Source organism: Pristiophorus japonicus, chromosome 12, assembly GCF_044704955.1.
Source record: "Pristiophorus japonicus isolate sPriJap1 chromosome 12, sPriJap1.hap1, whole genome shotgun sequence".
NCBI classification, from domain to species: domain Eukaryota; kingdom Metazoa; phylum Chordata; class Chondrichthyes; family Pristiophoridae; genus Pristiophorus; species Pristiophorus japonicus.
In genome coordinates, this window is record NC_091988.1 from 44,873,830 (window position 1) to 44,887,565 (window position 13,736).

General features: G+C 42.5%; 1 pseudogene; it reads left to right on the forward strand.

The window, feature by feature from the left end:
• Window positions 1-666: 666 nt before the first annotated feature.
• On the forward strand, window positions 667-904 carry LOC139277817 (U2 spliceosomal RNA; annotated as a pseudogene).
• Window positions 905-13,736: the final 12,832 nt, after the last annotated feature.

The following is a 13,736-nucleotide window of genomic DNA, read 5'->3' on the forward strand; positions in this document are numbered from 1 at the left end:
GCATGAATGGAGTTTTGTGTGCTTGTCAAGTTGAAGGATATTAGTGCTGAGAAACATTTCAGCGCCAACTTGCTCTGATGTGTCTCTTTAAATCTGCTAAACATTTGCAGGCTTCACGGAGGAGAAACTGGGCAGTAAAAGAAGAGTGCGGGAGACGATTGAAAGAACGGTTTGAGGTTATAAGGATGCTTTTGTAAGTGGGAAGAGAGGTCGTAAAGTGGAGCAGATTAGGGAAGGAGTTCCAGAATAGCGAATCAAGATGGCAGTTGACAGAGCAAATTGGGGTGGAGCGGAGTTCACAAGAGGTGAGAATTGGAAAACTAAAGGGCACAGGCTGGGATATAAGAATTGAGGAGTTTGCAGTGGTAGAGTGGAGTGAGGGAATTGTAAGGAAGATAAGGATTATAAATTCAATGCGTTGGGCTTGGAGTGTGAGTGGTAATTGGCAACAATAGAGGCAAGGAGCTCATTAGCATACCCTGGCAGGCTTCTGGTCGCAAATACGTGCCCTAGGGGCAATCCACCACCTCTGGGCTGATACATAATCAGACAGCCCAAAGGCCAGCCTGACCCAGAAAATGATAGGTCAGGGAGGGGGTCCATTTGCCGGGGGAGGGTGTGCGTCAGCGACCAGGTTACTTTTGTGCAGCCTGGAGGTGCATTCCTATTCCATCTGGGCCTTTTAGCTAAGATCATGCGTAACTGACCTGACAGGGGAGTAACCATGACCCCAAAGTGGTTCTCCCTGGATCAGGAAGGTGATTCTCCTATGCTTTTTGGAAATAGGAGGTGGGTGGGGTGGCTTGACCCATCCACCTCCACGGAGGTGTGTGGGGGGCCTGACCCATCCACCTCCATGGCACGAACCTGGTATTGCAGTACTTCCAGGAACGGTGCTTGGGCTCTAGGCCTTTTGGCTAAGAGCATTAGCGCAGGGTGATCCTTGATGTGTGCAAGGTGACCTCTGGCGTTTGTGATCTGACAAAGAATTGGAAAGATTGGCAACGAATTAAAAAAAAAAAAATTCCTACTCCATCTGGCCCAACAAAAATAAATAATTGGGCTCCTCCTCGGCTAGACTAACTCCTGCAATGGGTCGGAGCCCATGCACGCACGCTCTGCCCAATTCAGGGGTGCTCTAAAGTTCCATTCTTGGTTCTTGCTCCAATTCTTCATTTATAGGTTGCTCCTTGGCAGCATTATCGACAGGTCAGCTTCCACGTGCATGATGATGACACTGAGGTCAACATCTCTGTCATCAAACTTGACTCCACAACAGCAATGTGCTATCAGATTGCTTGTCTGACTTCAAGTCATAGATGTTAAAGAATTGATGATCGAGAACATCCTCCAATTTAACACTGGCAAGATCCTGTTTGTTTGATTACTTTTGCTCATTGGCATAGCAGAAGTGCATCTAACGGCATGGAAATTCACTTCCCATTACTTTTTGCAACTAGCATCAACGTCACGCATACCCAGGTCAAGCCCCCCCATGCGATAGACGCAGAGTGAAATTCTCTTTACGTTACTCCAAAAATGCTTCTTAACCCTGTGCCCATCATCACCCATGTGGTGAGCTGTTAATTCCAGCTGCTATCAGGAGACAGAGTGGAGGTCTTGCCCTTCACCACTTGGAGAAAGAGAAAATTGGACCAGTCACTCAGCTGCTGTTCTGGACCTTCTGGAGTTCAGAATGGCTGGAAAATTGAGTAGGGTAAATTTGTGTCTTTACGCCTGACCGCAAAATATCACTTAGATGGAGGGCAGAAAGGAAAAGGAGCAAAGTGCACACTCTTAATTAAACACATGCATATATAGGCACACATATATGTGTATAGATATATGTTCATATATATGACATTCTGAGCTCTTAATGATTTAAAATCCATTGTTCTGGGTGATAGAGCAGTGGAGCTTGGTTTTCTGTGGAATTCTCTACCACAGAAAGTGGTTGAGGCCAGTTCGTTAGATATATTCAAAAAGGAGTTAGATGTGGCCCTTACGGCTAAAGGGATCAAGGGTATGGAATGGAGAGAAAGCAGGAGTGGGGTACTGAAGTTGCATGATCAGCCATGATCATATTGAATGGTGGTGTGGGCTCGAAGGGCCAAATGGCCTACTCCTGCACCTATGTTTCTATGTTTCTATGTTTCTATGTTTTTAATCAAGTTACTTGGAATCTGACCAAATAGTGGGCTACCTTTAAGTTTAACATTGAAAGCAAAAGTCAATAAATATCAAACATCAAGAACATCAAAGTACTTTGAGATGAGAGGTTTTTTTAAATGTTCCTTGATTACAACTTTTCTCTCATCTTTGAATTTCAATCGTTCCAACAAGATACTCCATATTCTACATAAAGAGATCTGACTGAATTAACCCTTCCTCTTATATAGGTTTATGATGTGCTCGCTGACCTACATTGGCTCCCGGTCTGGAAACACCTCAATTTTAAACATCTCATCCTTGTGTTCAAATCACTCATTGGCCTCCGCCCTGCCTATCGCTGTAACCTCCTCCGGCCCTACAACCTTCCGAGATCTCTGCACTCCCCCAATTATGGCCTCTTGCACATCCCTAATTTTTGTAGTGTCAGCTGTGGCTCAGTGGGTAGCAAAACAGATTATCTGGTCATTATCACATTGCTGTTTGTGGGAGCTTGCTGTGCACAATTTGGCTGCCGTGTTTCTCATGTTACGACCGTGACTACACTTCAAAAAGTACTTCATTGACGGTAAAGTGCTTTGAGACGTCCGGTGGTCATGAAAGGTACTATATAAATGTAAGTATTTTTTTATCACTCCACCATTGGTGGCCATGCCTTTAATTCCCTAGGCCCTAAGCTCTGGAATTCCCTTCTTAAACCTCTCCGCCTCTCTACCTCGCTCTCCTCCTTTAAGGCTCTCCTTAGAACCTAATCTTTGACCCAATCCTAATATCAACTACATGGCTCGGTGTCAAATTCTGTTCGATAACGCTCATTCTGTTCGATAACGCTCCTGCGAAGTGCCTTGGGGCGTCTTGCTACATTAAAGGTGCTATTTAAATGCAGGTTGTTGTTGTTGATAGACATAAGATTTATGAACTGAAACATGATAAAATAATAGACAGTTTCTAGCTTTCTGGCTGGTATAAAATGTCTGTGTTGTATCTTGTCAATGATTTCCTAATGATTGTAGACTTTGGAAGCACAACACACAAAAATGTGGAATCCTTTCGTCAAGGAATGAGAATCTTCTACAGAAGTACATGTTTGTCTTCGGCTGACAACTTTCCTAATAGCACAGCAGTCTGACACAATATTTGAGCAATGGAATGATTATTGGCAATTACATCAGTGAAATGAGGGATAGTAGAAACTAAGCGAGCCTTGATTTTTGAGTTCTGATGAAAGATTATATCTGAATCGTTAAACTGCCTACTCTCTGACTGACCTGCTATGTATTTCCAGCACACACTGATCTTGTTTCTCACTTTTCATTGTTGTCCAGATTCGCTTCAGAGTTGTTTGTTATGTCACATGAAGGGCTGATATGACTTCTGCTCAGCAAAGTAAATCCACTGAAATAAACTGCCAAGGAGTAAAAGAAAGAAAGCATTTATATCCCCATCACTCTGCCTTCCCTACCCTTTTCCTGCACATATGTACTCACACCAACTTACCTTGCACCTCCACCCATCGCACTCTATCTTCATTATCACATCCCTATCTCACTAGCCACCCTTCACACTCACCCTCATTTTAGTCCAAACATACCTACCAACAACACACAAGGGTAGGCACTTGGGTGTTTTATGCAATGTTCATGTGGTGTCAAACAGTGAAACCTTTATTTTCAACACTTTGCATTCTTGGACAGATCTGTATGCAACTTTGGAAGTGACTTAAGTTGCAGTGAATAGTGGGACATAATGGTACCCCACGCAATGGTGATGAGTGTTAAAGGAATGGCATTGCAGGGATGCTTTATGGTGTTAGTGTGGGGTGGTGCCAACTTGGCGCATCATGTGGCAGCCAGGGTGTACAGAGTCAAGTGAAGTAAATCTGGCCATGGTGAGGCCATCCCTGGCGTCCCGGGCAGCAATATGGTCAGATTCTGATGCCCTCTGTCTTGTGCAGCATCAATTGATTGCAGAGAAGGTTGGTGTTGTTGTTGATGCTGCTGGTGTGCCTGGTGCTGCTGGTGTAGGGGCTGATCATGGTGGGGTTCTGAGAACCAAGGTGAGATAGTTTCAAGGGCAACAATGCTGATGTAATAGATGGCAGGTGAACTTGAGATGACAGAAGTGATCTGTCAATGGTGAGAGAGGTTGTTCCAAAGAGGTGACACTGGATAGAGTTTACTCTAAACACTTCCAACCTGCATAAAGTTTAATCTATCTTCCAAATAGAGTAAGCAACAGCTTCTGAGCTTGGAAAGCGAACAACTGTGAGATGGGAGCTTTTATAGCCCATTTGCAGCTATCAATTATTGAGATGATTCAATGGCCATTCAACTCCCGACCTGCTTACCTGACGTGATCCCTGAGCAACGTGAGCCCCATGGGCGACCTCATAAAATGTAAAGGTGAGCGCAAAATACTTCTTGATGGGCTGTTAACAAGGTCATTATGACCTGAATTGCCTCCCCTGCCGCTGTGTGTCAGGTCTGTTCAGCGCTGACAAACTGGATATCTAGGAAAGGCACATGGCAGCAGGTTGACAGAAGGTTCCCAACCCGTTGTCAGAAAAATAATTTTCCCACCTGACCCACTGATCCCCTCCCCAAATTCTCCCTTTGAGAGATTACAGCTATCGGGAAAGATTGAACAGGTTGGAGCATTTTTTCTTTCGAAAAGAGAAGACTTAGAGGTGACCTGATAGAGATCTTTAAAATTATGAATGGGTTGGACAGGGTAGATGTGAAAGGAATGTTTCCACTTGTAGGATAATCTAAAACTAGAGGCTATAACAACAACAACAACAATACAAAAATACAAAAAGAAAAGAAAGACTTTGGTTTATATAGCGCCTTTCATGACCACCGGGCGTCTCAAAACGCTTTACAGCCAATGAAGTACTTTTGAAGTGTAGTCACTGTTGCCATGTAGGAAAAGATAGTTACCAATAAATTCAATAGGGAAATAAGGAGAAATTTATTTACACAGAGAGTAGTTAGAATGTGGAGCTCGCTACCACAGGAAGTAGTTGATGCAAAGAGCTTGGATGCTTTCAAAAGGAAACTAGATGAGTAAATGAGAGAAAAGGGAATAGAAAGATATGCTGAAAGGCTGAGATGAGGCAGAAGGAATGGGAGGAGACTCATGTGGAGTATAAACATCAGCACAGGCGAGTTGTGCCGAAAGACTTGTTTCTGTGCTGGATATTCTATGTCATGTGTGAGGAAACCAGACAATTTCTTGCATGAGGCATTCAAGATTGAAAAGCTGTTTCATGACATCAAATTACATAAACAGCATAGCAACAGTTTCAGGTAGCAGGAGAACTGCGGCTATCTAGCCTATCGGGCCACAATATGCATTTCCAGTTGTGTGAAAAGCACCAAGAGTCTGGTGAACTGCAACTGCAATCATGTATAACATTTTGTTTCGAAGGGCTAGAAATGCCCCAGCCTGTCGTTATTTGATAAATAACGACATTTTAGTGAATAAATAAGAATAAAAATGTCACAATTTTTTAAGGGGGTAAATTTGGCCTCAAAATACGCCTATCCTTAAAAAGCAGCGTTCTTCAACCCGAGGCCTATCAACACCAAAAATACAGGCCTTGGAAGTGGAGAAAACACCAAAAAAATGGCAAAAAAAAAATGTTAAATCACAAAACATTTACAAGACCCTTAACTAAGTAATTGCTGCAAAAGAATTAAAAAATAAAAACTTTAACATACCTTTTTTGCAGGTTTTCCTACTTACCGACGTTTCTGAGGCTGCGACGCCTGCTTTCCTTGTGTGTTTTTTTCACCCAAAACGGGTTTGCCGAATGGCCAAACTTCGGCGGTGCGGATTTTTTCTGCGTTGCACAAGGACAATCTGCTTTTTGTCGATATTTTCAAAACGCCATTCTTAAGGTTTGGGGAATTTTGTGGGCTTCATTTTAAGAACAAAAACGCCCTTTTAACGTGAAAAAAAATCACGTTAAAACGTGCGTTTGGCTGGGGAAATTCTAGCCCTCAGTGTTGTTTTATGTTTTGCTTTAGATAATTGCTTTGTTAATGATATGTGACAGCTCTTTTTGTATGATCATAGGGCTGCTGCTGAGGCACTGAATTAAAACATTGCTTGATGCCACGTTGTCAGTAAAGATTCTTTTCTTAGTTCAGTTGCTACTAAACTTGAATATTTGTGTAATCCAAGCTCCATGCACAATACCTAGTTTTGTATACCCAAAATGCCTGATTCTGTAACATACAGGTACACAGGAAAACATACAGCAACATTATATCAGGAAACAAAAGCAAAATACTGTGGATGCTGGAAATCGGAAATAGAAACTAAAATGCTGGAAGTACTCAGCAGGTCAGGCAACATCTGTGGGGAGAGAAACAGTTAATGTTTCAGGTTGATGTCATCAATGTGAATCGTTACCTCTGTTTCTCTCTCCTGATCTGCTGAGTATTTCCAGCATTTTCTGTTTTTATATTACTGATATATAGAAAAATCTATTTAAAAGCTGATGGCCTAGCAATTTGATGGCACTGCACTCATTTTTCAGGCACTAGACAAGTGGCTAAGCCTCCATTACGTCAGGCAGGAAATGCACACTCAATGCCAGCCGGAAGTGTACCTATAGATATAGGCAAAAAAATAGGCATCCAGGGCTTGCACCAGAGTGCTCCTCCTGGCTCCACATTGAAACCATAATCCGTTTGCGACCACCTCTCCAACTTCCCGATATCCCGATCACCTCCTGTACCAGATATCCCGGTCACCTCTGGCCAGGCTGCTTAATAGCCCAGTGTCCCAGTTGGCTGATGGCAAGCCCCCCCCCCCACCGCGCCGTTGCCCGGACACCTGACCAACCCTCTCCCGCTTCCCACCCCCCTTACCCTCTTATCACCCTCAAATTCTCAAAAGTTTCCTGAGGGAAACTGCTGAAGATGCAGTGGCCTCTTTGCTGGTTATCTGCCTGGGGTGACTCAACAAGTGTCGGCGGCTCGCCAGTCTCATGTTAATGAGGCTCAGTCTCAGGTGGGACCTGGCTCAATCTGTTCAGCAACAGGGATTGTTCTCTGCGGCCAGTTCTGCTGGTGTGAGCAAATAACTAGGCCCATAGTTTTGAATTATTGGTCCGCTGCTAGCTCAATGGGAAATCTGATTGTCATCCCAGGTGGTATAGAGGGTGGTGGGTGAAATGAGGGGAGAAACTTCATGATGATAGTACAACCATGAAGTCCCTCGAAGTCTAGGAATGTGGTAGGCAGTCTTGGTGGTGGTGTGTCTCTGTCCCAGCCCTGGTCATCTCGTAAGGAGAGAAGTAAGCTCATATGCAAAAGAAGTTTCTTGAATAGTTCGTGCATTTAATTCGGGAAATTTAGCTCGTGAAATGGTGGTGACCATAAAGCATAGCCTAGATGAAGCTACTTGATACGTTCATAAAGTGCCATGAAGTACGGCTAAAAGCTGCAAGGATTTTGAGTTGCATTTTGTTTTAATTTAGCTTCACAAATATTCAAACTTTGAACATTTGGTGCTGAATTCAAACAAAAAATCTGAGTAGAATTTAATTTCTATTTTTTTCTGGATTTCATATAGGCATTTAAGAGCATGGTAGCTTTCCAAACGGAAATACTGGGACCAGGGTGTTCTGTTTCTGCGCTCATCACCTTGCGATTTGCTGCCCATTGACTTTAATGGACAAAATAATCGTGGGCTGGGGAGCACAGAAGGGGGAATCCCCGGGCCAAGTTTCTACTCTGAAGCCTGCACAATCTGCCAATGAAACAGAAAATGAAGTTGAAATCTGTGTGGGCTAAATACAGTGTGCGCTGTGCTAGTGTGAAGGTCTCACAATTCCAGTTTGAAATGACGATTACATAGGAACAGAGGAATAGGAGTAGGCCATTCAGCCCCTCGAGCCTGTTCCACCATTAAATTAGATTATGGCTGATCTGTACCTGTTGGGGTAGAAAGAAGACTTCTCTCCTTAAAGTGGACTCCCTGATATAAGGAAGCGACACCCCTGCCCATACAATGAGCACGGAATCCATCAAACGAATTGATTTAAAACAAGACCACACATTTTTAATAGCAATTTTGTTTACTGAAATCTAATTTAAAATAAAGTACTGGCAACTGTGACTTCAAGGCCAAAGCTTATTTTTTCTTAGCTCTGTAAATCATAGTCAAAACAATCAGGGAAACTGCCACACTTTAATACATTTTCACACAAGCTACATACATTCCAGCATTTCGTTTTTTAAGGTCCCGTTCACTGAGCAAATCTTGTGTTTTATTTCTCATGGCACAAAAGTTAAAACTTCCATGCCGGTTCTATCTTTTTTTTTAATTGTCCTCTAGCAACATATTTTCTAATTCCCAGTTGTTTTTTTCCTTCCTTTGCTGAGTTCGCAGATGGGCTAACACACAGCTTCGATCTTTTCCCCTCGTTATCTCCAAAACCCTCTCCTGCTTGTTTAGACTGTTCGGAACTTTTTCTCGAATGATACCGTCCATTTTAAAAAGGTTTTCAAACCCGCAATTTAAATCTCCTTTACTGCAGTGAAACTTTCTCGTAATTTAAAATCATTATCAACATAGAGTGTCTTTTATCTCTTTTTCAATATTCACACTTTGAAACAAAACCGAAATTTCACTGTGGCCACAATGAGAGCTCGGTTTTCATTGGTTAATTACCCTCCAATCAAACCAATATCTTTTTCACAGCCAGTATCACATCCAGTAAGTTACATCATTTTCCATTTTCTCCTTTCTGTAAATTAGTTTTGTATCTAACAAACATTTTACAGAGAGGGCTTGCTTCTTCGTGAATTTGTTAATTTAAACCATATAAGACAATCGCGATTCGTTTTCCCAATTGGTTTTCTTTTAGCAGCTGTAGCTTCCAAGGTTACATCTTTTATCTTTTTATAACAACCCGTCCTTTGTGAATTCAATACAGCTTATCCTATGTTTTTCCAGCAACTTATTCTACAGTCAAGAAAGTTTCCACACAAACGCATTCACTTAAAGTCACACATTCACCCCAACTTTTCATTCAATCCTATGTTTTTTTTAGCCACTTATCCTTGCATGCCATTTCTCGTCTGGGTACATTTACTCCTCTACCAGATTCTGTGTACTGTTTCCAAGCCCTTGGGCCCCTCTGATGTCCGGCCGGACTAACAATACTGTTTGCCTCCCTAATCTGGTTCCTTCACAACTTAAATGTTTAATTTTTGTTTTTTCATCTTTCCTGCTAATCATTTATATCTGGGATCATTTTGGTCCATATCTCAGAGACCCCCCTTGCTCTTCATTTTATCCCACTTTTGACACCTGGGATTGTAAGGGGCAAAAAGTACCCTTGAATAAGAAAGTTAAAGGGAATTAGGATGTTCTGAGGAATCGGGAGTTCCTCTGACTTAAGGTATGGATTGTAATATTGACCGGTTATGAATAACCCACTTATGTATGTAAAGCACGCTTATACACTCGCTTACATTGGGCTAGTAAGAAGGGAATAGTGGAGCCTGATGGATAATGAACCAACCGTGGTGTGAACTTTAGTATAGATTTACATAAGCAAGTCCACCAAGGGCAACAGTCTGGAACATAGACTGTAAACAACGTGTGACTGTCGTGAAAAACTGTATTAGACTGGTTCGGGACTCTCGGGAAGAGATAAGGAAGACAGTATTTTGGTTCAAGAGTTACTTCACACATCATAGGGACTATGGCAAAGTTCACATCATGGATGGTTCATTACCCATCAGGCTCCGCTATTCCCTTCTTACTAGCCCAATGAAAGTGAGTGTATAAGCGTGCTTTACATACATAAGCGGGTTATACATAACCGGTCAATATTACAATCCATACCATAAGACAGAGGAACTCCCGATTCCTCAGAACCTCCTAATTCCCTTTAACCTTCTTACTCAAGTGTACTTTTTTCCCCCTTACAATACCTTAACTCTATGTACTCGCCTTGATTCCATAACCCTTAATACCCTTGCTGAACAAAAATCTGTCAATCACCACAAATTTCCACCACAACAACAACAACTTGTATTTATATAGTGCCTTTAACGTAGTGAAACATCCCAAGTCACAGCTCAGGCAGCATCACGGTTGGACTTGGGTTGGAACATTTCAGCCAGGATTATGCTTCTGGATGCACTTAAATAATCCCTGCTGGAAAATGTGTGTGCAGACATCAAGAGAGAATTGAATTGACACAACTGTGATACCTTTGTGGTTGAATAGCTGGCTGAAGCTGTCTGGCTCACATATGACGAATGGGCGAGATACTGGAGGGATGGTATTGCTCACAGACCTGTTTCCCAGCAGAAGTTGATACCTTGAGATGAAGGTAGAAAATGGGAGTAAATTTGAGGGAAATAAAACAAAAATTGAAATGCGCTCTAGTCTTGGACTAATGAAAGTTTAATTATCTTTGTACCCACGCATTAAAAGAGTCAGATACAGAAGCACTCAGTTCCTTATCCTGGATCTAAACCCTCTCTAATTACAGTATACTGTGTATGTTCTGTAGCTTTCACAGTATGAACTGATGTTAATTTAGAACCACAATCAGCCATGACATGGGCTCTTTATGTAATGCGGTAGAAATTGGCCTTAATTGTAAGAAAGAAAAATAACCTAAGAGACAAAAGACTTAATTTGTCTTGAGTGACATCTATTCTTGTCTGCATCGATTGCTTGACCTACTTGCTTAATCTGTCATTGTGCTGAAATATACTGCTAAGAAAAGATGCCCACATAATAGCTTGCATCCATTGAGTGAAGGCAGACAGAGCTGTTGCCTATTTTTCATGGATGGAGACAAGGTAAATGAACATTAGATCTAAGGCGTATGCCACCAAATGCACATTTTCTCTAAGCTTCACCCAACTTCACCAATTTGCAAAGTTTGATGACCTGCATTCAGTGTGCCTTTCAAAGCTTTGATTGATGATATATTCAACAATTCGACAAAGTGTTTATCTTTTGTCCTGCCGGCTGATAATTAATCAGGTCAGTCAACCATATTAAATAAAGAGAGTGATGGCAGAATTCTGCACCAGAGAGCGGATACTTTATCTATTAAAAATAGATTTCAAGTAATATTTGTCTATTAGGAGAAGATTGTTGCAATTTTACTTCTACAACTTTGTTATGTACTAATGGTGTCTAAAAGTTAAAAATGTATGGATTCTTCAGGAACCAGAGCTCAGATACAGAGATGAGGTACAATCAGTGTCATGTGTCCACTCGAGCCCTCGAGACCAGACCATAGGTCCTCTGAAGCAACACTTTCACTTCCTAGATAGGCTTGGATGTGTGCTGCAGTATAGCCCCCAGAGAGTCTCTAAGATTGGTCATTGTCTGCTATATTGTCTGCACAATTTTGTCATCCAGAAGGACCAACTCATTGAGACACCTGAAGGGTAAGCTGTAGAGGTAGTGGAGCATAAACAAGAGGAAGACTCAAATGATGATGAGGAAGAGCATGGTCCACCTATTCTGCCAGATATCTTCGACAGCAGATCATCGAGAAGTGCTTCAGCTATTCTCTACACAGCACTGCCCTCCAATCATCAAGATACATGGCGTGGCCCTGGACAACGTGAACCATTTTCCATATCTCGGGAGCCTCTTATCAACAAAGGCAGACATTGATGTGGAGATTCAGCATCGCCTCCAGTGCGCCAGTGCAGCCTTCGGCCGTCTGAGGGAAAGAGTGTTTGAAGACCAGGTCCTCAAATCTAGCACCAAACTCATGGTCTACAGGGCTGTAGTAATACCCGCCCTCCTGTTTGGATCTGAGGCATGGACGATGTATAGGAGGCACCTCAAGTCGCTGGAGACATATCACCAACGATGTCTCCGCAAGATCCTGCAAATGCCCTGGGAGGACAGGCGCACCAACATCAGTGTCCTTGACCAGGCTAACATCCCCAGTATTGAAGCACTGACGACACTCGATCAGCTTCGCTGGGCAGGCTACATAGTACGCATGCCAGATACGAGACTCCCTAAGCAAATGCTTTATGCAGAGCTCCTTCATGGTAAATGAGCCAAAGAAGGACAGCGGAAACGTTATAAGGACACCCTCAAAGCCTCCCTGGTAAAGTGTGACATCACCACTGACACCTGGGAGACCCTGGCCGCAGACCGCCAGAAGTGGAAAAAGTCCATCCGGGAGGACGTTGAGCTCTTTGAGTCTCAACACAAAGAGCGTGAAGAGGCCAAGCGCAGGCAGCGGAAGGAGCGCGCGGCAAACCAGCCCCACTGACCCCTTCCCTCGATGAATGTCTGTCCCACCTGTAACAAGGTCTGTGGCTCTCGTATCAGACTGTTCAGCCATCAAAGAACTCACTTTGGGAGTGGAAGCAAGTCCTTCTAGATTCTGAGGGATTGCCTATGATGATGATGATGACACCAACATTCTCTCCCAACAGCAGTCCTAATCCTACCACGATCCTTAGGACTAAACTCAAGAAAGAAAGAAATATTTGCATTTATTCAGCACTTTCATGACCACCGGACGTCCCAAAGCACTTTACAGCCAACTAAGTACTTTTGGAGTGTAGTCATTGTCGTAATGTGGGAAACCCAGCAGCCAATTTGCACACAGCAAGCTCCCACAAACAGCAATGTGATAATTATAGAAATTTACAGCACGGAAGGAGGCCATTTTGGCCCATCATGTCCACGCCGGCCGACCAAGAGCTAACTAGCCTAATCCCACTTTCCAGCTCTTGATCCATAGCCTTGTATGTTATGGCACTTTAAGTGCATATCCAAGTAGTCAGCCTACCTGGGACATTCAATTAATTAATATTGAAGTCCTTGATATTACTTAGCTTAGTGCCAATTGGGGAGGGCATGCTGTTCATTTCTTCCTTTGTGAATACTTAGAGGAAGTAATCATTCAGAATATTTCATCTTTAGTTTCACATATTTTTGCATCTTTTAGGGTTTGCACCTCTTCTCTGATTGCTGTCTTACTATTGTAGTACTAGAAAGAACTGTTTTATTAATGTGCTTATCCTCTGCTGTGTTTTTTCTAGGTCCCTCCTTGCCCCTCTGATCACCCTTTTAATGTTTCTGCATTTTATATTCATCCCAGTGCTAAGACTTCTAATTTATATATGTTGTCATTAACGAATACCAAGTCAAGACATCACTGCTTCTCGTGGCTTTCTTGACAGACTTAGTCATGAAGTCTTGCATCACATTGATTAACTCTGACAATATAGCACTTGGATTTTCCTAGTTTATATTTGAGATGTGTAGCTAAAATAATCCATTTTGAAACTTACCCTACCACAGATCGAGTTAATTTACCCTATCCCTGATAATATAGGGCTGCAACACCTTCCATACCGTAATTTCCATCCTTTGGATTTAACCATGTCTCTGTCATTCTGTTTTGATGAGCTAGTTTATATGAAGGATGAAGAAGATTAGGAGGCTTGCAAGGACAGCACTGGAACAATAAAGACTGGAGGTGATGAAGGCATGTATGAAGGTTTCAGTCATGGATGTACTGAAGTAGAAGTGGAGGTGAA